Raw genomic sequence first — 23,225 nt, 5'->3', positions numbered from 1 at the left:
ACTAAAAACCTGGTTTCCCTTCAGGCAGTTAACCCCAAACTTAAAGAAGGTAATCTGGACCTTTCCAAGGGGTTCTCAGACTTAGAAAAATCTGCTTTCCCTAACACCACCTGCTCCACCCATGCAACCTAGTTTAGCTGAACTCCCCAGTCAATGTAAACAATGTAGTGGTTTCTCTGGATCCTCCAGTCATCCAGGTTCCTTTTAAAGTTAGATATCATGAAGGATGCTGAAGGGACTTCAACAGTCACCTATGCCCCTTGGACTAAGGCAGAACTAGAAGCACTTACTAAGGACTTCCCAGTGCCCTTGAAGACTCTATAGGATTTGCTAAGGAATTTATTTATTTGTACCAATTAACTTGGTTATTCTGACCTTTATCAATTTATTCACATGCTTGGAAATGAGGGTCATGCAAGGGAGTGGATGGAAAAAAGATGGACAAAGCCTTGATGATTTTCCTAAGCAAAAAGCTACAGATGAAGCAGAGCTTTTACACTAGCTAAAATTTACATAAAAGTATTCCTGAGATTTTTTTTTCAAAGACTATAGATTGGAGACAATTTAACTATATATTCAATGGCCAAATGACTTTTATTATTATGACGATGATAGACTGGGGGAAAAAAACAATACTCTGGTACTGACAAAATTGAACATGAAACTTTATTTAACTCCAGCTTTGAGATGGCAAAAATAGCTTAAACAGCCTAAGAGTGCTTTCATCTCTAAGAACACAAAGAAATGGGGAAACCATGTTCATATCAGAATAGGGCAATTCCAAGGACAAAAGAGGTATCTTCCATTACTTCTACCCAACACCTTACAGAAAAAAGATCTTATTGGGATTGAGGTGACTTCAGCTCTTAAAGACACAGGAGCAACACTGTCAGTTTTAAACCCCACTAGAGTCTCTTTCCCCCTTCAGAGTACAGAAACACTGTAAGTGGTGGATATTAGAATACACCATGCCAGTTTTGAATTCTTACCTATCACTCCCTTACAAGGTGCTCATGAATTCCTTCTGGTCCCTACAACCCCTATTCACCTGTTGGGCCATGATTTTCTTGAGATTTATGAGGCATTCATCATCAGGGAAATGCAAATCAAAACCACAATGAGATATCACCTCCTAGCTGTCAGAGTGGCTAAATCAACAACACAAGAAACAGTGTTGGCAAGGATGTGAAGGGAAAGGAACTATTGTGCACTGTTGGTGGGAATGCAAACTGGTGCAAATTAGTAATAAAACTACCCTATGACCCAGGTATTCCACTATAGGGTATTTACCCAAAGAAAACAAAAACACTAATGCAAAAAGATGTTTTCCAGTATTATTTATAATAGCTAAGATAGGGAAACAGCCCAAGTACCCAACCATAGACAGATAAACAAGCAATACATATACACACAATAGAATACTAGCCCTTAAAACAAAATGAGATCTTTCCATTTGCAATGACATGGATGGACCCAGAGGATATAATGCGAAGTGAAATAAGTCAGAGAAAGGCAAATACCATATGATTTCACTCACATGTGGAATTCAAATGAACAAAGAAAAAACAAGACTGACATAGAAACAGACTATCACATACATAGAAGAAAATGATGGTTCCCAGAAGGGAAGTGAATGGGGGGATAAATGAAATCAAGGAGATGGAGAGTACATTTGTCTTACTAAACACTGAGAAATCTAGAAGTTGTTGAAACATACTGTACACCTGAAACTAATATAACACTGCTAATTATATCTCAGTAAAAAATAACATTTTCTTAGTTTATAAGTCTGTTCTTGATAAGAAATTATAAACAAGGTTATTGTTAATATAATACTGTTAATATAATCTGTCTGGGTAACAAAAATTCCGTGTCTTTGTAAAAACCACATCTTTGATTACTTAAAAATAAAAAAGAGTCTTCTCTATTCAAAAAGTGCCAAGGCTTTTGCAGCTATATCTGTCCTTGAAATATTTTTGTCATTTTATTGAGGTAGACACTTAAGTCACCAAGTGTCACAAAACTTTCAGTATTTTTGACAAACTCTTCAAAATTAAATTGTAAAGGGAGTCTTTTTTGCCCTGCAAGAATGCTCAACCCCCTTTATGTTGTATTTGCATAGGCATATGTTAAGTATTCCAGAGATTCTATGAAATTCCTAAAATTCTGACCTAAGTTTAATGACAATCTTTTCTCCTTGTAGCAGTATGCCCAATGCTCCTAATTACTTTGATCCACAGCCGATAAAAAGGGACACACTTCAATTTTGCAGAAGCCTCTTCAAATCCATAGAGACTAATCATACTTTAGTAGCATGCTGTAGAAGTAGGAAGACTGTGAACATCAACACCTTTAACCTGGAGACACGGTGCTCTAGAAGACACCTGCACAGAGATTCTCTGCAGCCTCACTGGAAGGGACCAAACCAGGTATTGCCAACCAACCTGTGCACCATTCAGTTAAAATACACTGATTCATGGTTTCAGGTCTGTTATTTTTTAAAAAGGCTCCAACATCCAAGCTGACTACTAAATCACCTGGAGACCTCAAACTGACTGTACTCTGGAGGAAGCAGCAGATGTCATCTGAGTAGATCACTTTCCTAAGAGTCAGAACCAGGCCATTATGATACCACTCGCATATTTGCCCAAAATGTGATGAAAACATTTAAGCTGAGATCTTCATTCTACTGTTAATCTGGGTAGGAATTCTTATGATCTTTGCTGTCTGACACTCAGTAGCACTTCTTCACCTATGGTAATCAAATCTCAAAATTTTCTGCATATCTGTTGGTCCCTCCTTGCCTTTATGTTTATCAATGTGTGTATATGTATATGTATGTATGTATGTATGTATGTGTGTGTGTTTATACACGTGTATGCACACATATTCTAAGAGGAATACTAGCATACTAATACCTCACAAGTAGAACTAGAAACCACTAAGTTACTCAAACTAGTTGGATTCTTAAAGGGACATATGAGCTGCTAACCTTAAAAGCATTAGTTATCTTAGCAGCAAAAATGGGTTTATTCAAGAATAACCAAAGAATTGCAATTTGGGACAAGCAAGCTAAGGCAAAATCATAGGGCAAATTAAGTTCCATAAACTCAGCAGAGAAATGTTATTTTATGGAGAAGGAGGAAATGGGGAGGGGTTGTTTTGAATAAAAGTCCTTTGGAGAAAAGCAAGGGTACAGGGTGATGACAGTTTTTCATTGGCTGAGTTGTAGGGGTAGTTGATTTCCCATAGGAGATGCATTGTACATTGTCCCCGGTTGGGGCCTGTAATTGATAATTCTTTCCTGTTGTGCATTCTTCTATTGGGGGCCTGCAGTTGATAATTCCTCCTCTAAATGGCATTGAGTGACATGGTTCCCACTTCTAGTCTCTCAAGTCCACTTTAGTGAGGGTCTCCCTTTTTGATCAGCATCACTGATCAAGAGTCAGGTTTTCTGTATTTACTGGTTTTATCCCTAGATGCCAGGAAAGACCTTCTTGGTTGCATGTCCTATGTCAGAGGGAAAGTATATAACAGTTGAAAACCACTTAAGTCCACATTTGGATAATGAGAAAGCTCAAGAAGGAAAATTCTCAGGTACTTCCCATCTAATGCCTGTATCTTCTCAAGGGCATCAGTGTTGGAGACCATCACCTTATTTGAAACATCATTTTTACAAAACAGGATAACTAACAACAATCTCAATTGTATGATGGTTCTAAATCAGGACCCTAGATCTGAAAGTAGCCAACTGAAAATTGCTAACAAGGGGAGAAAAATTCTCCTGCCAGGGGCAAGCCCAGAGTCATACATGCCTTCTAAAAGTCCCCGCTCAAAGTGGCCATGAACCCATAGTGAATACTTCCAGAGCACACTGAAATAATTAACTAAGTGCATTTGGAAAAATGCAGTGCAGGCATGCTAATGAAGCTTTAGCAAAATCACCAAAACTTCAAAAATGTATTAAAACAGTATTATCTCAAAAGAACTATTTGAAAACAAATGTTATCTAATAATACAGTTGGTAAGGTTGAAAATTCAGAGACCATAAATTTGTATTAGGAATCCAGAGTCAATAAGACTTTTGTGAATTTTGAACTTTCTAACTCTTTAGAAAAGGGGAGTGAAGGAATCATTTGTCCTGGGATCATGAGGAGGCTACTTCCAAAAGGCTATAATCCAAAGAGGTTTTCTCATTTTGCAAAGGTTTGGGAAATGCACAAAAAGCAGGTCCCTTCCATGAAAGAGACAGTAGAAGCAGACAGTGAGGAAAAGGTACACAGGCCTGGTCTGGGCATCTTGAAAAAGTGGTTCGCCAGACATCATCTGCTTCAATTCCAGGACATCTTTACTTTCAGGTCACCAGCTGGTGTGCAGGTCCAGTCAGGGTTTGGTGCTTTCTTTAAACATGTCACATGAATCCAAGAGTGTATTCCTTGGAGTTGGATGGCACAAGGACTAATTAGCAGTTTCTTGAAAGAACCTTTCTATAAAGATTGAAAAGACTCTTTCTGGAGGTGTCTTTTGCTACAAATGGAATCTCCAGGTTGCATGGTGGGATGCTTACAGTGGTTATCTCCCGGGAGTGTAAAAATTGCTTAACCAAAGCTTGGTTATTTTTAATAGAAGTAATTAGGTGTTTACAATATTGAAGTATATCTCCTTCTATCAGCTGTGGGTCAGAGGAGGTAGGAGCTAAGTTCATTGGATGCGCTATGACCATGTCAAAAGATGAGAGTCTGAGTTTCAGAGGAGGTAGAGCTGAGATTTAGAGGGAGCAATAGAAGTGTTTTTTGGCCAAGATACTTGGAGGGTGGCTACAAATTTTGCTAACTGAGTCTTCATAGTGCCCTTAGTGTGTTCAACTAACCCTGAGGATTGAGGGTGATCTGCACAAGAAAGCGTGTATAAGACCTGCCAAAGCACCGAACTGGTGCAATGATTTCCCTTGTCACTCTGAAGTTCAAAAGGAATTCTCCAAATAAAGAGGATTTTTTTTTTTCTAACTGAAACTGTAGCTATAGAAGCAGCAGTGACCTAAGTACAAGGGAAAGCTTCAGTTTAGTGAGAAAGCATGCAAACCATGACTAAGACATTCTGAAATCTATCGTTCTGGACAAGTGGGACAAATAAGGTGGGCCCCTGTAGTGGCCTTATTAATATTTCCCCCTTAATAGTGGTTTAGGAGTGCTATTCTTGTGTGATTAGTCCAATGGTTTAATCCATGTACACTAGTAAGTAGTGAGAATTTTAGGATTTCTGATTAGGACTAGATTGTTATTTGGTCAAAATTAGACTTCTTTTCACTCAACTAGCAACTGTTAGATATCCTTGTCAATTTCTCCAGATTATTATTTGGAAGAACCCCTCTTTGGATCCTGATGGAAACTATGGGCTTCCTTGAGAGCAACATTTCAGGCAGAAATGTCAGCGAGGTGGTTTCCTTCAGGACTCTAATGAAGAGTCTCGAAGGCCCAGTGCCTTAGTAATAGCCAAAGCCACCTGTAAAAGTATGGCATCTGATATATTTTGGACATAGGAGCCCTTTTTAATTTATAGCCATTAGAGGTAAAACAACAAAAATTTTATTGTTTCCATAATATTCGAAAGTCACAAGCACCCGAAAGACATACTGGCTATCAGTAGAAAATTCTGTAGTTTTGCCCTTATTCTGAATACAAGGGTAGTCAAAGGGAATCCCATGATTATTTCTGCAGTGGCCTTAACTAAAAGGCAGAGTTAGAAATGGCTGGGGTAGGGCACCTGGGTGGCTCAGTGGGTTAAGTCTCTGCCTTCGGCTCAGGTCATGATCCCAGGGTCTTGGGTTCGAGCCCTGCATAGGCTTTCTCCTCAGCAGGGAGCCTGCTTCCCCCTCCCCCTCTGCCTACTTGTGATCTCGCTCTCTCTCTCTGTCAAATAAAAGAAAGGAAGGAAGGAAGGAAGGACGAACGAACGAGCTGGCAAAGGGATAAGGCCTGTATGCGAGGGTCAAACTGCTGAAGGAGGAGAGGGAGGTGTTGCTCAAAACATTCTTAGGTCTGGAATTCCATTTCTTAAAGACTGTTCTTTAGAGCAAAAGGAAAATTACTAATCAGCACAGTATTAACAGGAACGGTCTGTTCTGAAAGGAATCCAACCAAAGACCAGCACAGGAGTTGAACTGAAAGCCAGCACAGATCCAATAGGAATAGTCTGGGTCTAAAGACAAATCCACTGAAGGCCAAATTAGTACTCTGGGAAAGGACAAGGCCTTAAAACGCATCTTAAAGAAAACCTGGAGAGCTGAAGCACAGAGAAAGCAGAGTTCAAATTCCAGGAGAAAATTTACCTTCAAATTCCAGGGTCAACAAAAAAACCAGTGAACCCAGTTAGTTCTGTGGGTACAAACTCCTGTTTGCTCACCAGCCTCACACTTGTTGGGGGGTGCATCTTGATCCTCTTTCTGATCATTACATAACGTTAACCTTAAAAATAAAAGTTATTTTACCAGCTCTCCCCAAAAAACTTATTAGGGAGTAAGAAAATTTCAGTTCAGGATAAGCAGGTATAGAAAATCCATAGGTGAGATCAATAATGGGGAGAACATTATTTTATGGAACAAGATGAGGAAGTTGGGAGGGGTTGTTTTGAATGAAAGTCCGTGGGGAAAAAAGCAAGAGTTCAGGGTGATGATGGCTTTTCATTGGTTGAGTTGTCAGGACTCCCAGTTCTTACATCCCCAGTCTACTTTAGTGAGGTTTACGTTTCTTAATTTTCACAAATCTTCCCCCAGGATGGTTCAGCCCTAGGTTTACTTGTGTTTTCAACTGGCTTACTTCCTGACTTAGAGTTCTCCTGGATTGAGGTTTTCAAATTACATTGTTGATTATTTTAATTTGTGCTTTGTTTGCTATTTTCAAATTGCATGTGCTATGAATTTCTGCTTACTGTTGTACCACTACTTAAAACATCAAACTCAAAGCCATTCATCAGATGTACCCTTTGACTAAAGGAAATGAGAACCTAGTTGATGTCTACACCTGATGTCCTCAAACCTCTTTGTTCAAATGTGGCCAAAGACTTTCACCTAGCATGCTTGTTGAACATAACAAGTACCAATGAACTATAAAACTCTGTCCTCCGCAGGACATGATGGACCCAAAGCAGGCTGCCAACTACTCTAGCAGTGAAATGGGCCTACACAGTCATTAAAATTGATCATCAGTGCTTTTCTGGCATTAAGACCCAAAGGAGGAGATCTAAAAGAAGATTCCAAAGTGAAGCAAGCATTGCTAAAAGAATCACTCAGAATAGGGCAGGGAGGACGTTCAGGAAGCAGAACACCAAGAACTCTTGTCAACTGCACCTTGCCAGTTGTACCAGGACCGTCTGCCTCCTGAAACATAGATAATGTAACAACTGCTAGCTAAATAGCGAATCATGTATTAGATAGTCAGCACCAATCAGAATTCTTTCAAAACAAGTTATGTAACCTTGTGGATTTTGCCTTTATAAACCTCTACTCCCTGACTGCAGTTCAGAGCACAAGCACAATTGTGATGTCTGTAGTCTCTGTGCCTCACAATTTATAATCCCTACAACCCCAATAAATGAAGAATAAAATAGAAAAAAGAACAGCTATTAGGAAATGCCAATTCTTTTTTGTTGTTGACATAGGAAAGATGGCACGGGAGTGGGACCGATATGCAGAAGAAGCACAATGAAGAAAGAAGTCAAAACGCCCAGCAAAACTGAGGAAGGCTCGGGATTTGGAGAGACCAAGTACCAGTGAAGACTTGTGGTAAAACATGAGCCTGAAAATCAGATACCCAGGGCCCCTTCCCACCCACAAGCGTAAGTCTTGCTAGCCATTCAGAAGAACACTGGAGAGTCTAAAGAAACTGGGCAACCATGGCTTCACTTGGGCACACTAGAAAATGCTGAGATAGAGTACTTGACAGAAGCAGGCCATTGACTCCCTGTGATGTCTTGATCCCAAAGGGTATACAGCCTCTAGGACAAGATCTCTGGAGGCTGACACTTGGGGACCTCCAACTGTGAAGGCTGGCTCCTATCCAGCCACTGCATTGTAAAGTCCACTTTCCCACACATCTTCCCATGGGCCTCTTCAATAGGAACATTTGATATTACCAGTTATGAACATAAGATTTTTTTTTTAAAGATTTTATTTACTTATTTGACAGAGAAAGAGAGAGCACAAGCAGGGGGAGAGGGAGAAACAGGCTCCCTGCAGAGCAGAGGAAGCTCGATATGGGACTTGATCCCAGGACCCCGGGATCATGACCTGAGCCGAAGGCAGTGGCTTAACCAACTGAGCCACTCAGGCACCCTGAACATAAGATTTTTTAATTGAATATGAAAAATTATTTTTCTCTGACAGATACTACATCATGAAACAAGTTAAAAATATATTTTAAAAAAGCCAAAGACCAAAAGTTAGCCCCTCGAAATAATATCAGAAATAGAAATAAAAGTCTGGGAAGAGAAACTACTATACAAAAGAGAAAAAAGAAAGTGAGTTAAGAAAGTTGATCCAAGATGTTCAGTATTCTGTTAACAGGAGTTCCAGAAAGCAAGGAAAAGTAGAGGAAATTACAAAACAAAACCCACAATTTTCTGCCTTGTCTGCAGCGGAAAGAGCCTCACAAGCACCAGACACATAGAGACGCGGTGTCCGTAATTGTCACATCACCATGAAAGCTCAGAGCACCAGAAGGAAGAAGAAGAGCCTAAAAAGAGCAAGGAAAAACAATTCACACACATACAAGTAAAAAAGCAAAATCGGAATGGGTATTTAAGATTGTTGAGCAACATCTTCAAAATTCTGAGGAAAATGTTTTCCCACTAGAATTCTCTATCCAGCCAACCCATCAGCCCAATAAGTAAGTTCTGAAAAATTTTACCACCCAAGCAGCATTCTTTTCTCAGGAAGCTATGAAAGACTTGTTCCACCCAAATTCAGAGAAAAAAATCTAGACGAAGGAAAACAGAAAACAGAGAATCCAGGAAACAAGAGCTCTAATGCAAGGTTTTGGTGTGAGGAGGGAAGTAGGTGCCAGGCTTAAAGTGCTAGTTTGTACTGGATCAGGAGAAAACAGACCTGCAGAAGTGGAGAGTGTCTCCAGGGAAATAAAGAAACTGATTATTTTGTTAAAGCATTTGGAAAATTTGTGAACAGGCATCCTATAAACCGTTGAGAAAATTACCAGTAGGTAATAGGAAATTAGTAAAAAATATAAAAAAATGTTAAAAAAAAGTTAAAAGATAGTACCACAAATGTACTATTGGGCTCAGGGATAAACAATATTTATACAGTCATAATAAACATTGACAATTGATTTAATCCCAAACTGTGAAACATGGGTTTTTATTTTAAAAGGCTAGGAAGAGTGGAAAGGATTTCAGAGCAGCTGCATCTGCGTATAGAAATAGGAAGTATAAAGGAATGCTTGTTTTATAATCATGTATTATTTTTTTCTAATTTTGTATTATGAATTCATATATGTGAGTATGAAAAATTCATATGTCAAATTCATATATTTATGGAGAGGTTTTATTTTTTTAATTTACTTTAAATTCAGTCCTATTCCTCTCTTCTTCCCAGGAAAATAGCCCTCGCATGTTTTTACTACCATATTTATATGGCTTTACCTTTAATGATGAATGTCGCACTGTTTCTGGGCTTTCCTAGTTTTTAGAAATAGCATCATACTGTACACACCATTTCGCAACTTACTTTTTCATTGTGTACTATGTTCCCGAAGGTTAACCATGCTAAGGCATACTTTTAGATCATTTTAACTGCTGCATATATTCAACAGAAAGAAGATCACACCATTTACAAGTTTGACCTCCTGTTGATGGACATTTTAATTGTTTCCAGCATTACTTTCAGTAAAGCAATGACCATTCTTGTATGTGTCCTCTGAAAAAATGAGGTGGAATAGCACACCACAGGGTCTGAATATTTTAAATTTTACTAAATAGAACCAAATGAGCTCTTAACAGACCTTTTGTAATGGTCATTATCATAATTGATTTCAATATTTTTTGAGAAGGAGGATGCTTTTCAAAGACAAACACACACACACACATCATTACCCTCTCTTCGTGATGGGGCTATAGTATGTATTTGCTAAGCCATCATAGAATATAAAATTATTGGGAATTTAATATCACTTTTTTATTATCTTCAGTATAGCACATCATTGGTTTCTGATGTAGTGTTCAATGATTCATTAGTTATATATAACACCCAGTGCTCATCACTCCTTAATACTCATCACCCTATTACCCCCTCCCCCTCTCTCTCCCCTCTGAAACCCTCAGTTTGTTTCCTGGGGTCCATAGTCTCTCATGTTTTGGCTCCCTCTTTGATTTCTTTGCATTCAGTTTTCCCTGCTTTCCCCTATGGTCCTCTACACTATTCCTTATAGTCCATGTATAAGTAAAACCATAAGATAATTGTCTTTCTCTGTTTGACTTACTTTACTGAGCATAATCCCCTCCACTCCCATCCCTGTCGATGCAAATGGTAGGTATCCTTCCTTTCTGAGGGCTGAGTAATATTCCATTGTATTGTTGAACCATATCTTCCTTATTCATTCATCTTTTGAAGGGCATCTCAGCTCCTTCCACAGTTTGGCTATTGTGGACACTCAAAAACAACCCAGTCAAAAAATGTGAAGAAGACATGCACAGACACTTCTCCAAAGAAGACATACAAATGGCTGATAGACACATGAAAAAATATTCAACATCACTAGCCATCAGGGAGCTTAAAATCACTTTTAAGTGGACTTTTAAAAATTTTATCACAAGAATATCTACATATTTTGCAGACTGATTGGGTGTGTCTATCACAGAGCCTTGGGACACCCTGTCTTGAAACTTTTTCAGCCTCAACTACCATGCCCGAGTACTCTCTGTGTACAGCTCCAGAACGCTGTAGCTTAAACCTACTTTAGTCATCCTGTTGGTACACCTTCTGCATCGAGAGCCCCAGGATGACCCCAGTTCCACCCATGTCACCAGACCCCCAGCTCGTGTCACCTGGCACACATAGTCTACACGGGGGATGACAAAACATAAGACCATTCTTTAAGTTTAAGAGAAGATGCTGTTCTAATTTATAGAAACAAACACATAAAGCCAAGCAAAATGAGGAGACAGAAAATGCTCTAAATGAAAGAACAACAGCAACAAAAGACCTCAGAAAAGAGTACTAAATGAAGCAGAGATAAGCAATGTGCCTGGTAAAGAGTTTAAAGTAATGATCATAAAAATGTTCAGCAGACAGGAGAGACAAAGTAATGGAAGATATTAACAAGACTGAATCAGGGTTGAAGAATATAGCTGGAGCAAAAAATACTCTAGACAGAATCAACAGATTAGCAGGTACAGGGATTAGTGATCAGGAAGACAGAGTAATGACAAACAGCCAAGCTGCACTGTAAAAAGAAAAAAATAATTTTTAAAAATGAGGATAAGTTAAGGGATCTCTTGGGCAACATCAAGCAAACAAACATTCTCATTAAAAGAATCTCAGAAGAAGAGGCAGGGACAGAGTGATTCCCTAATCTAGGGAAGAAAACAGATATCCAGGTTCAAGAAGCACAGGGATTTCCAAACAAGACGAACCTAAGGAGGTCCATGCTGCAGCACATAATTTTAAAAGCAGCAAGAGAGAAGCAAGTTATATGAAAGGAAAAACCCTAAAAAGCTATCGGCTGATTTTTTACAGAAACATGATACACCAGAAGGAAGTGGCAGGATAGATTCAAAGAGCTGCTACTAATACTATGACAAACTTAACATTCACCATTAAAGCAGAGATAGTTTCCCAGACAAAAAAGCTGAAGGGGCTCATCACCACTAAACAGGACCTCTTTAAGTGGAAAAGAAAAGGCTATAATTAGAAGAAAATTATAAAAGATGTAAAATATGACAACATATATAAAATGAATAAAAAAGTTTGAACACATTCTGAAAGAACTTGTTAAGTGACCATCAACTTAAATACCGACTGCTATTTGGGATGTTATAGATAAACCTCATGGTTACTACAAACCTGCAACAGATACACAAAAAATAAGGAGAAAAAAAAACAAGTGTAGTACTAGAGAGGGTTAACAAAAAAAGAGCAAGAGAAGAAAAAAGGAAGAAAAACAACCAGAAAACAGTAAAATGGCTATAAGTACATACCTATCAATAACTACTTTAAATGTTCCAATCAAAAGACATATGGTGGAAGAATGGATTAAAAAAAAAAAGTTATATGTTGCCTCCAAAAGACTCAATTTAGATGGAAAGACACACAGAGACTAAAAGTAAAATGATGGAAAAAGTCCATGCAAATTAAAAAAAAAAAAAGGTCATGGTAGCAATACTTGAACAAAAGACAAAGAAGGGCACAACATAATGATAGATCAATCCAACAAGAGAATATAGCAACTGTAAATATATCTGTACCCAACACAGGAGCATAAATACATAAAATATTAATGGACATAAGGGATAAACTGATGGTAATACAATGATAGTATGGTACTTGAATACCCCATTTACATCATTGGATAGATCATCCAGGCAAAAAAATCAATAAAGAAACAATATCTTTGAAAGATACATTGGACTTAGCAAATATATATGGAACATTCCATCCACAAACAATAAAATATGCATTCTTTTCAAGTGTTCATGGAACATTCCCCAGGGTAGATGCCATATTATACCACAAATCAAGTCTCATAGATCTAAGAAGATCGAAGTCATATCATCCATCTGTTCTGACCACAAGACTATAAAACTAGAAACCGATCACAGAAAAGGGCAAACCCCACAAATATGTGGGGTTTAAACAACCAATAGGTCAATAAATCACAGAGAATCAAAAAATACATGGAGACAAAAATAAAAATACAACAGTCTAAAATCATTGGGATGTAGCAAAAGCAAGCAAAATATGCCTACTTCAAGAAAGAAGAAAAACCTCACACATTCTAAACTTACAATTAAAGGAACTAGAAAAAAAGAAACATAATGCAAAAGTGTAGAAGAATATAATAAAATCAGAGTGGAAATAAATAAAATAGAGAATAATTTAAAAGAGCTCATTCTTTGAAAAGATAAACAAAATTGATAAACCTTGAGCCAGACTCACTGAAAGAAAAAAAAATACCTAGGTTAAAAACGAACTAACAAAAAACAAAAGAGAATAACCATACCACAGAAATATGGAGGATTATAAAAGACTACTATGAGTAATTATATACCAACAAATTGGACAACCTAGAAGAAATGGATAAATTCCTAGGAACATAAACTCTTCTAAAATTGAATTATGAACAGAAAATATTAACAGACCAACCACTAGTAATGAAATTGAATTGATGATCAAAAAATTCCCACCAAGACAATTACCAAATGATCTCTCTGATAAGAGGAATTTGAGAGGCAGGGGGTGTGGGTCATGAGGGGAACGGAGGGAAAAAATGAAACAAGACAGGACCTGCAAGGGAGACAAACCATAAGAGACTTAATCTCAGGAAACAAACAGCATTGCTGGGGGATGGGGAGAGAGGGATAGGGTGGCTGGGGAGGGTATGTGCTATTGTGATTGCTGTGAATTGCCTAAGGTTGATGATTCACATACCTGTACCCCTCAAGCAAATAATACATTATGTTAATAAAATTTAAAAAAACAAAAACAAAAAACTCCCAACAGCCAAGTCCAGGACCAGACGGCTTCACAGGTGAATTCTACCAAACATTTAAATAAGAGATCATACCTATTCTCCACAAGTTATTCCAAAAAAATAGAAGAGGAAGGAAATCTCCCAAATACATTCTACAAGGTCAGCATTATCCTGATGCCAAAACCAGAGAAAGACACTATGAAAAAGGAAAACTATAGGTCAATACCCCTGATGGAAACAGATGCAGAAATCCTCAACAAAATATTAGCAAATCAAATTTACCAATTAAAGGATTATTCACCATGATCAAGCAGGATTTATTCTGAGGATGCAAGATCATTCAATATTCACAAGTCAATGAATGTGACAGACCACATTAGCAAAACAAAAAGGATCAAAATTAGTATCATCTCCATCAATGCCAGAAAAGGATTTGAGAAACTCAACATCTGTTCTTGATTAAAAACTCTGAACAAAGTAGGTTTAGAGGGAACATAACATAATAAAGATCATATATGATCAGCTAACATTGTATTCAGTCGTGAAAAACTGAGAGTTTTCCACCGAAATGAGAAAGAGGGATGTCCGCAGTCACCCTTTTTTTTTTCTACATAGCACTGGAAGTCCTAGCTATAGCACTCACAAATAAATGGCATCTGAATTGGTAAGAAAGAAGTTAAACTGTCACTATTTGCAGATGACATGATACTACACATAGAAAATCCTAAAGAGCCCACCCAAAAAAATAAATAAATAAAAATAAAAATGCTAGCCATAATAAATGAATTCAGCAGAGTATACAAAATTAATACACAGAAATTGGTTGCAGTCTGTATACTAATAATGAAACAGCAGAAAGAGAATTTAAGAAAAATTATCATTTACAACTGTCCCAAAAGAATAAAATGCCTAGGAATAGACCTAACTGAATAAGTAAAAGATCATTATAAAATACTAATGAAAGATGCTGAAGATGGCATAAACAAATGAAAAGATATTCCATGCTCATAAAGTAGAAGAATTAATATGGTTAAAATATCCATACTCCCTAAAAGCAATCTACAAATTCACTGCAATACCTATCAAAATACTAATAACATTTCTCACATAACTAGAATAATCCTAAAATGTGTATAGAAGCATGAAAGACCCCTAATTGTTAAACCAATCTTGAGAAACAACAAAGCTTAGAAGTATCACAATCCCAGATTTCAAAATATACTACAAATCTGTAGCAATCGAAACAGTCTGCTACTAGCACAAAAAAAGACACAGATTGATGTAACACTATAGGGAACCTAAAATAAGCCCATGCTTATATGGTCAGTTAATCTATAACAAAGTAAGCAAGAATATATAATGGGGAAAACACAGTCTCTTCGATAAATGGTACTGAGGAAACTGGATGGCCACATGCAAAGGAATAAAACTGGACAACCTTCTTATACCGACACAAAAATAAACTCAAAATGGATGAAAGACCTGAATGTGAGACCTGAAACCATAAAAGCTGTAGAGGAAAACATAGGCAGTAATTTCTTTCATATTGACTTTAGCCACAATTTTCTAGATATATCCTCATATGTCCCCTTAGGCCAGGGAAACAAAAGCAAAAATAAACTGTTGGGACTTAACCAAAATAAAAAGATTTTCACGGTAAGGAAACTATCAAAAAACCCAAAAAGGCAACCTACCAAATGGGACAAGATGTTTACAAATGATATAAATGGTAAGTGCAACTCAAATATGTAATTATATAAATATATATATATAAAATTTGTATTTATATATATGAATATAATTTATATAAAAATATTGTATTTGTATATTTTATATATAAGTACATAAAATATATAATATATAAATATGTTTATATATAAATATAAATTATATTTTTATATATGAATATAAATTATATTTTAATATAAATTTTATTTATATATAATTATATAAATATAAATGCAACTCAACACCAAAAACAAGAAATAATCTGATTTAAAAATGGGCAGAGGACCTCAATAAACCTTTTTTCCAAAAAACATACAGCTGTCCCAACAGACACATGAAAAGAAACTGAACACCATCAATTGTCAGGGAAATGCAAATCAAAATCCACAATGAGCTATCACTGGCCAGAATGGGTAGAATCAGAAAGACAAGAAATATCAAGTGTTGGAGAGAATGTGGAGAAAAAGAAACACTTGTGCACTATTGGTGGGAATACAAACTGGCACAGCCACTATGGAAAACAGTATGGAGTTTCCTCAATATATTAAAAGAATGCCATGCAATCAGTAATTCTACTGCTGGGTATTTACCCAAAGAAAAAGAAACACTAATTTGAAAAGATATTTGTACCACGTTTATGGCAGCATTACTTACCACAGCCAAAGAAGGTATGGAAGCACCTTAAGTGTCCATCAATAGATGACTCAATAAGGAAATTGTGTATGTACACGCTGGAATGTTACTCAGCCATAAAAAGGAATGAGCTCTTGTCGTTTGTGACACCATGGATGGATCTAGAGGGTGTAATGCTAAGTGAAATAATTTAGAGAAAGACAAATCACCACTTTGTTTTAAGTTCACTCTAAAAAAAAAAAAAATGCATAAAAATACAGAGAATGGTTGCCAGAGGGGCGAGAATTGGAAGTTGGGCAAAATGGGTGAGGGAGGTGGGAGATACTGGTTTCCAGTTATGAAATGAATAAATCATGAGGAAAAAGGTATAGCATAGGAATGTTATATCTGAAACAAATGTAACGACTCTAGGTACATCACGACCTGTATATTTAGTCGCCCATTCAAGGACAATATTAGATTCAAAATAAAAGTATCCTGAAATTTTTTTTAAAAAACCTGTTAAAAACAGTTTAAATAAATCTAAAATTTCCAGGAGGTGTCCAAAGGAAGACCATTGTTCACACATAGCAAACAGTTTTAAAATCCACTTCCTCAGCTTTTTCCTCAGTTCCTTCATATCCTGTTACTGCCTTAACTTTCCAGTCCTATCACCTAAACTCCCCGGAACTTGCTCCAAACTCGACCTAAGCTGTTGTTTCTGTGTCCTTATCTCTCACCAGCTGCCCCTCTGTCTCTCTCCTGATTCACCCTCTAAATGGTCACTTTCCAGGCTATAGTTCTACCCACTTCCCTGAGTAGAACCACAAAGGCCCAGGGGTCAGCAACCCTCAAATTAGAAGAATTCTTACCTAAGAGGCTGGGGTAGGGCAAAGCTGCTTGACTTTGTCAAGCAATGTTAGGGATTTTCTCAAACTCTTCAGTCCCAAGGGTCCCTGACCTATGACAGAAACTACTACCTCTCTTATACCTCCCTTGAAATCTCTGCAGGACCCAGCTTAACCAATTATATGGTATATTTGGTGACAGTACAGGGCAGCAATAATTTCTAAATCCAAACTCCTATTGAAACACACCCATTCAATAAATCAAGGTCCTTACCTTGACTAATTTATTGACTCATGACTCACCTGGATGGGAAAAAGAAGGTCATGGACAGCATTGGAGTGAATTCATATTGGTCTAACTGCCAAACAAACAAAAATAGAAAGCATTTCAGTATTTATTTACCCCATAAATTGATCAGTTTTCCATATAACTTTTTTTTTTTTAATTTTTACAACAGTATCTACTGCCTCACATCTGGCATTTTGTACAATTTATGTGAAAAATACTGGAAACCTCAACAGAATTAAAGTTAAAAGGTTGAGAAGGGATAAAGGAGGAAGAAAGGGGCAGGAATAAAGTATCTCATTTATAAGAATTAGAGGGCTGGCACCTCATTGTTTTAGCCCAAACAGAAAAACCATGCTTGTCCCACCATAAAACCCTAGTCTGGAGCATTCTAAAACATAAAAGTGAACATTTTCGAGGCCTTCTTTCCAGGCCTCCTTCCTGGAAAATGTCTTCTTGGCTCCTGAGAAGATAACCAATGAAGAAGGAAAATAAGCAGGAGTACAAAGAGATAATAAACACACACATACACACATGTATTACCATGTGCCACGAATTGGGAGCAGGAAGAGCAGAGCAGTCACGAAGAACATTGAGCCAGATGTCAGAAGTTGTGCCTTAAGACTGGGCTCTCACACTAAATGGTCTGGGTGCAGGTAGCAATTCTGTTCATTTTTCTAAGGGAATTCTGGCTAGGTGATCCCTAAGGTTTTTTGCAACTCCACAATTCAGAATTCTCCTCTGAAATCAGACTCTCCCATTTATCTTGAATTCTAACAAAAGCTAACACAACAGAAAGAGCATTACATCTGGAGTCAGAAGAAAGATTTCTATCCCAGCTCCCCTCCAGTGTATCATCTTGCACAAGTCATTACCTCCTTCTCTTCTTTTCTCTTTATTATTATTAATTCCACAAAATGTAATATTTTTCTTACCGTGCTGCTGAGAGGTGTAAATAGAATATATACTAACTGACTAAATACTATGTGAATTTTGGTCATTAATATTTGCCTGGCTCTGTTAACAGGGTTTATTTCTCTGTTGACAGTGAGATAATGATATCTTGAAATTTTCCAAGATAAAGGCTAGTGTATAATATTCCTCATCCCCCCCAAAAACCATTTGCACAGACCCAGTGGCCAAAATTGTAAAATATTCTTTTGTTTAATTATTCTATTTTAAAAATCTGAACTAATTTCCATAACAAGATAAGAAAGATCATCAGCAATATCACTTCAAGTAATTAAAAACCTATTATTATAGTTTCATTTTTAATTAAATAGGCAGGGAATAGTGTCTTAGTTTTAGCTGCTAAAGCAAAGTATCACAGATTGCGTGGGTTATCAATAGAAATGTATTTCTCACAGTTCTGGAGGCTGGTAGTCTGAAATCAGGGAGCCAGCATGATCAGGGTGCTACTGAGGAAAGTCCTCCTGAAGGCTGCAGACTGCTGACTTCTCATTGTGTTCCTCACAAGGCAGAAAAAGAACAAGAGAACTCTCTGGTCTCTTCTTATGAGGGCCCTTATCCCATTCTTTAGGTCCCCACCCTCCTGACCTAGTCACCTCCCAAAGGTCCCACCTCTAGTTACTACCATATTGGGACTAAATTTCAACATATGAATTTGGGGGAGACACCACATTCAGCCTGTAACAAATGACATTATACCAAGGTGAGAGAGATAATTCAGCAAATTCAAATATGCTGATGTCATTCAAAAGAGTCTAAGATGAAAATCTTCCATTTCTATGCTATTTATTTTCTTAAATTTAGGGATGGAAAACTTCTTTCTAGATGTTTATTTTCCCTTCACCTTCAGAACTTTTGGACTATTTTTCTCTCCAGACTCCTAAATGATTTTGCTCAACCTTCATTATCTGTCTGACCCAGAGTCACCAAGAGATATTTACTCTGGGGGGAAATAAATTAAAAGCCAGCAGTGGCTGCTGTCTTCACATGGAAAGTTATGCAAATGTTCATCTGTTCTCTTGAAGCCTCCAACATCCTATGGGACCAACGGTGTGGTTGCCAGAATTCATCAGCCTACCACTTAAAGTGAAGGTGCATTTACCTGTAGCTCAGAAGCAAGATGGCCAACAGTGTTCCCAGTATCAGAATGATCAGAAACTGCTTCCAAATACTAAAGTTCATAGTGGAATTGTGGTTCTTTGGGACTACTAGAACTGTCACTCACTCCACTGAGTTTCCTCCCACTGCACCAGGAAGAAGGGTAGATTTGAGCAATCCCAGCCAGGGAAGCCTTGGAGACAGAGAAAAGAACTCAACACTTTCATGGTAACCTTCCCTTCTTCCTTCCAAAATGGATAAAACTTTGACTAAATGAAATGCTCCCAGAGAGGGTGTTAATTGGATTGTTTGGCTATTGAGTGAATAGGGAGGAACCCATTTTCCCCCCCAGCTCCTGGCTAAAAACATCTTCCCAAAGAAGAGGACCCAATTTCCTGGCCAGATTTAAGGTTTGATTCAGTGTCAAACATTTTCAGGAAAACCTGTGCCTCAGCACCGTCACAATCTAAAGAATAACAGCAATACTGGAGGGCAAGGAAAGGCTCAGAGGCTATTTTCGGAGAAAGAAGCCCCGCTTCATGGATTTTAAGCTCCCTAGAAAGACAAAGATGATGGAGCTTGTGCCAGGAGCCTCACTGCTGTTATAGTCTTCTATCTTTGTGAACAATAATATATGCAGGTTATTCCAGCATTCCACGGGTTTTAAAAAATCCCTGTGGTAGGGAAGTCCCTAATGATAAACAGTGAGAAAAACTGTCTTCTCTCCTTACAGTACAGCAAGACTAGACATGCTAAAAGCTACAGGTGTAATGAGTGAGCTGAGAAAGAAATGTGGGGTGTTCTAAGAAAATACACAATAAATAGGAATTACCTGGGCAAAGATGGGGGAGGTGGGAGGGGCAGACCAGTTATTATCCTTTTTTTTTTTTTTAATTTATTTGACAGAGATCACAAGTAGGCAGAGAGGCAGGCAGAGAGAGGAGGAAGCAGGCTTCCTGCTGAGCAGAGAGCCCGATGCGGGGCTCGATCCCAGGACCCTGGGATCATGACCTGAGCTGAAAGCAGAGGCTTTAACCCACTGAGCCACCCAGGCACCCCCAGTTATTATCCTTTTTGACAGATAGTACAGGTGAAGCCCCAACAGATTATTTCCCCACTAGTGAGAGAAGAGACAGGATCCAGATCCAGATACCTGTCCTTCGAAGTGCAGGTACTCAGAAATGCCCTTCTGCAACTCAGGGCACAGATTCCCTGTCTATGCCTGTGTAGGGATAGGAAGGGAATGGCCTAGGCGCAACTGCCCTCAGATTTTTCTCCTAAATTGGGGAAGACTCAGGAAGGAAGAAATTTAGCCAACTGCATTTAACAAATAAAGCAGATAGCATCTATTTAATATGTTTTCTAGAAGTAGTCCTAAAAAGGAATTTTGTATTACTAGCTGGAACTTTGCAATGAGAATTCTGAGAGCACTTGAGCCTTGAACTTGGGGCAAGATTGGGAAGATGAGCTGTCTGAGCCAGCAGCCCCACGTTCAGAGTCTGTGTCCACAAGAACTACACCCTAATCCACCAGGCTCCTGGTGACCCTGCATCCCAGATGCCAACAAGACTGGCAAATGCTATGTCAGCCTTTTGCCAATCTCACAACTCAGGCTTGTTTCTTCCAGGACCTGAGCCATCTTTTTGAAATGTAGCTACCAAGGAAGATAAAATGCCCAATCTTCCAGTTTCTTGGGAGGAGCAGAGCCTAACTTCAACAATCACCTGACTCCAAATTCCAAAGCCTACTTCCAGTCATGCCTATAGGAGAAAATTTGCAAATCTATCTTGAAAATATGAATGCAATGAGTTGCATCAACTTTGCTATGTAACTGAGTGAGATTTCTTTCTGTCTTTGCAATCTCTTTAAGGGATGGCCTGTGATGTGCATCACATTCTGCTTTAATGCTGACTCAATAGTAAAGCTGTCTGCTCTCCCTTCTACCCTCTGTGGAAAAGTGTTCTGATTTGGGAGATTATGTTTTTTGATTTTTTTTAATTTTTTCAATTTATTTATTTTCATAAAAACAGTATTCATTGTTTTTTCACCAAACCCAGTGCTCCTTGCAATCCATGCCCTCTATAATACCCACAACCTGGTACCCCAACCTCCCACCCCCCCCACCACTTCAAACCCCTCAGATTGTTTTTTTCTCCAACACTACCTGCCATTTTCCCAGTGATAGGAAGAGATAAATTTTATGACTGCCTAGAGTCTAGAGAGAATGTTGACCTTTCACCAGGTCTGAGAAATGAAAGAGTGAATTGTTCCCCCAAATCACGTGGGAAGCAATTTTCAGCAGCATGCTTAGCCACACTCTCAGAACACAAGGTCAAGAGCAGCCTGAGTCCCCTGTCAATCTCCCTCAGTGACAATTTAATCAAAACTAGAATTTAAATTGAAAGGATGAAAGTATCCCCCTGGCATGGCCAGGGAAGTTGCAGAAGGAAGAAAATGAAGTCAGGCTCCCAAATCTACCAAAAGGAATGGGAAGCCCTGATCTCGAAAGACCCTGAACAACACTCCCCTGCTTGTTGCTTATGTCTTTTCCCTGCTGTGCTTCCCAGCTGTCTGCAGCAAAGTGAGCCCTGCATGTACCTACCAGACCAGCAGCGTGCAGTTCAGAGACTCTGCTGACAGACTTTGGTGGGGAGCCCCCCAAATGGTGAGGGTTGCTGTAAAGAGGAGGAGAAGAAACCTAAATGCCTGAGACCTCCAAAAGAGGAAAGGAGAGCCTGGGGGAAGGTGAACATCTTTGTGACCTGGGGACAATGTCCATTTTGCAGGGGGATCTGCTGGGACATCTGGAAGACCCCTGAGGTCTGCCCACCTCCAGGTTTAAATGTAGGATCCTCTACTGTCAGCACGTGGTGGCTTTGGCTGATGACCTGATCATTGTTAAGAGGATTAACAGTTTATTGAGCACTTGATATGTGCCTAGCATCTGAGAAGGACTCCAACGCTCAGGCACACACTCTGTTTAGGAAGTAAGATAGACAGACAGACAGATATATAGATCTGCCTATCTGGATTCCTAGATCTTTGTATTCAGGTCTTCGTTCAAACAACCCCTCTTCATAGAGGCCTTCTGTGAGCCCCTATCTAAAGTAGTCATTTTGTCTCTCATTGTTACAACATCCAAATGTCAATCTCTTTATGGCTCTTATTCCTACTTGCAGGGAAACCCATCTGTCTCATTCTCTGCTGTGTCCCAAGGGTTAAGAGCAGTGCCCAGAACCCAGAACAGGCACTTGGTAGCTATTTGTCTGTTTAATTCATTAACTGATGGCAAGTGCCCAAAGGTCCAGAGAGTCTTTTTGAGTTACAGGGAAGTGGAGAGAAAGAACAAGGATGCTGCTATTTGTGGGCAATGAAAAAAAGAGGGAGAAAGGATTTTAAAAATATAAACAACTTCTCTCACTTCCCAGTTTTGCCCAGGGCTGCAAATGGCACTGACAGAAATAGTTTTACTCAAGAGTCCTATAAACGCAGGGTTGCTGTGCTCTGTTGTCCCCCAGCCAGGAGGAGACAGCTCCTCTAACTTCCCTGGTACCTCCCTTGTGTCACTTGCCATCACTTTGCACTCAAGTCACCTTCTTGCCTGTTTGTGCTGCTCCAAGGACCCCTACTAGGTCTGAGTCCACTCATTCCCCTTTCCCTCTCATGGCCTGGCCAGTGGTCAAGGTCAGGTGTTACAAAGGTGCCCTGGGTGAATGGCCACAGGGCATACCCTAAATCTACCCTTGCAGAATACATGCTACATGCCTGCAAAAATAAAATAGTTAATGTAATCTTGTTTTCTTGTCATTTACTTTTCGCATCAAAAGTGTGACCAAAAATAAAGCAAGCAAGCAAGCAAGAAAAAAGACGGCATTCTATTTCACTGAAGCCACCACCAGACGGTTCTGGTTAATTGGGGTTTTTTGTTAGGCTCTCTTTAGGAAAGACCCTGTCACACAGGCTTCTTTGAATCTCTTTCCATGCCTC

The sequence above is a fragment of the Mustela putorius genome, unplaced genomic scaffold, assembly GCF_011764305.1.
Source record: "Mustela putorius furo isolate JIRA1106 unplaced genomic scaffold, ASM1176430v1.1 tig00003987_pilon_pilon_pilon, whole genome shotgun sequence".
Taxonomy (NCBI): domain Eukaryota; kingdom Metazoa; phylum Chordata; class Mammalia; order Carnivora; family Mustelidae; genus Mustela; species Mustela putorius.
The sequence above is the reverse complement of the archived record's forward strand: the minus strand, read 5'-3'. Positions refer to the sequence as shown.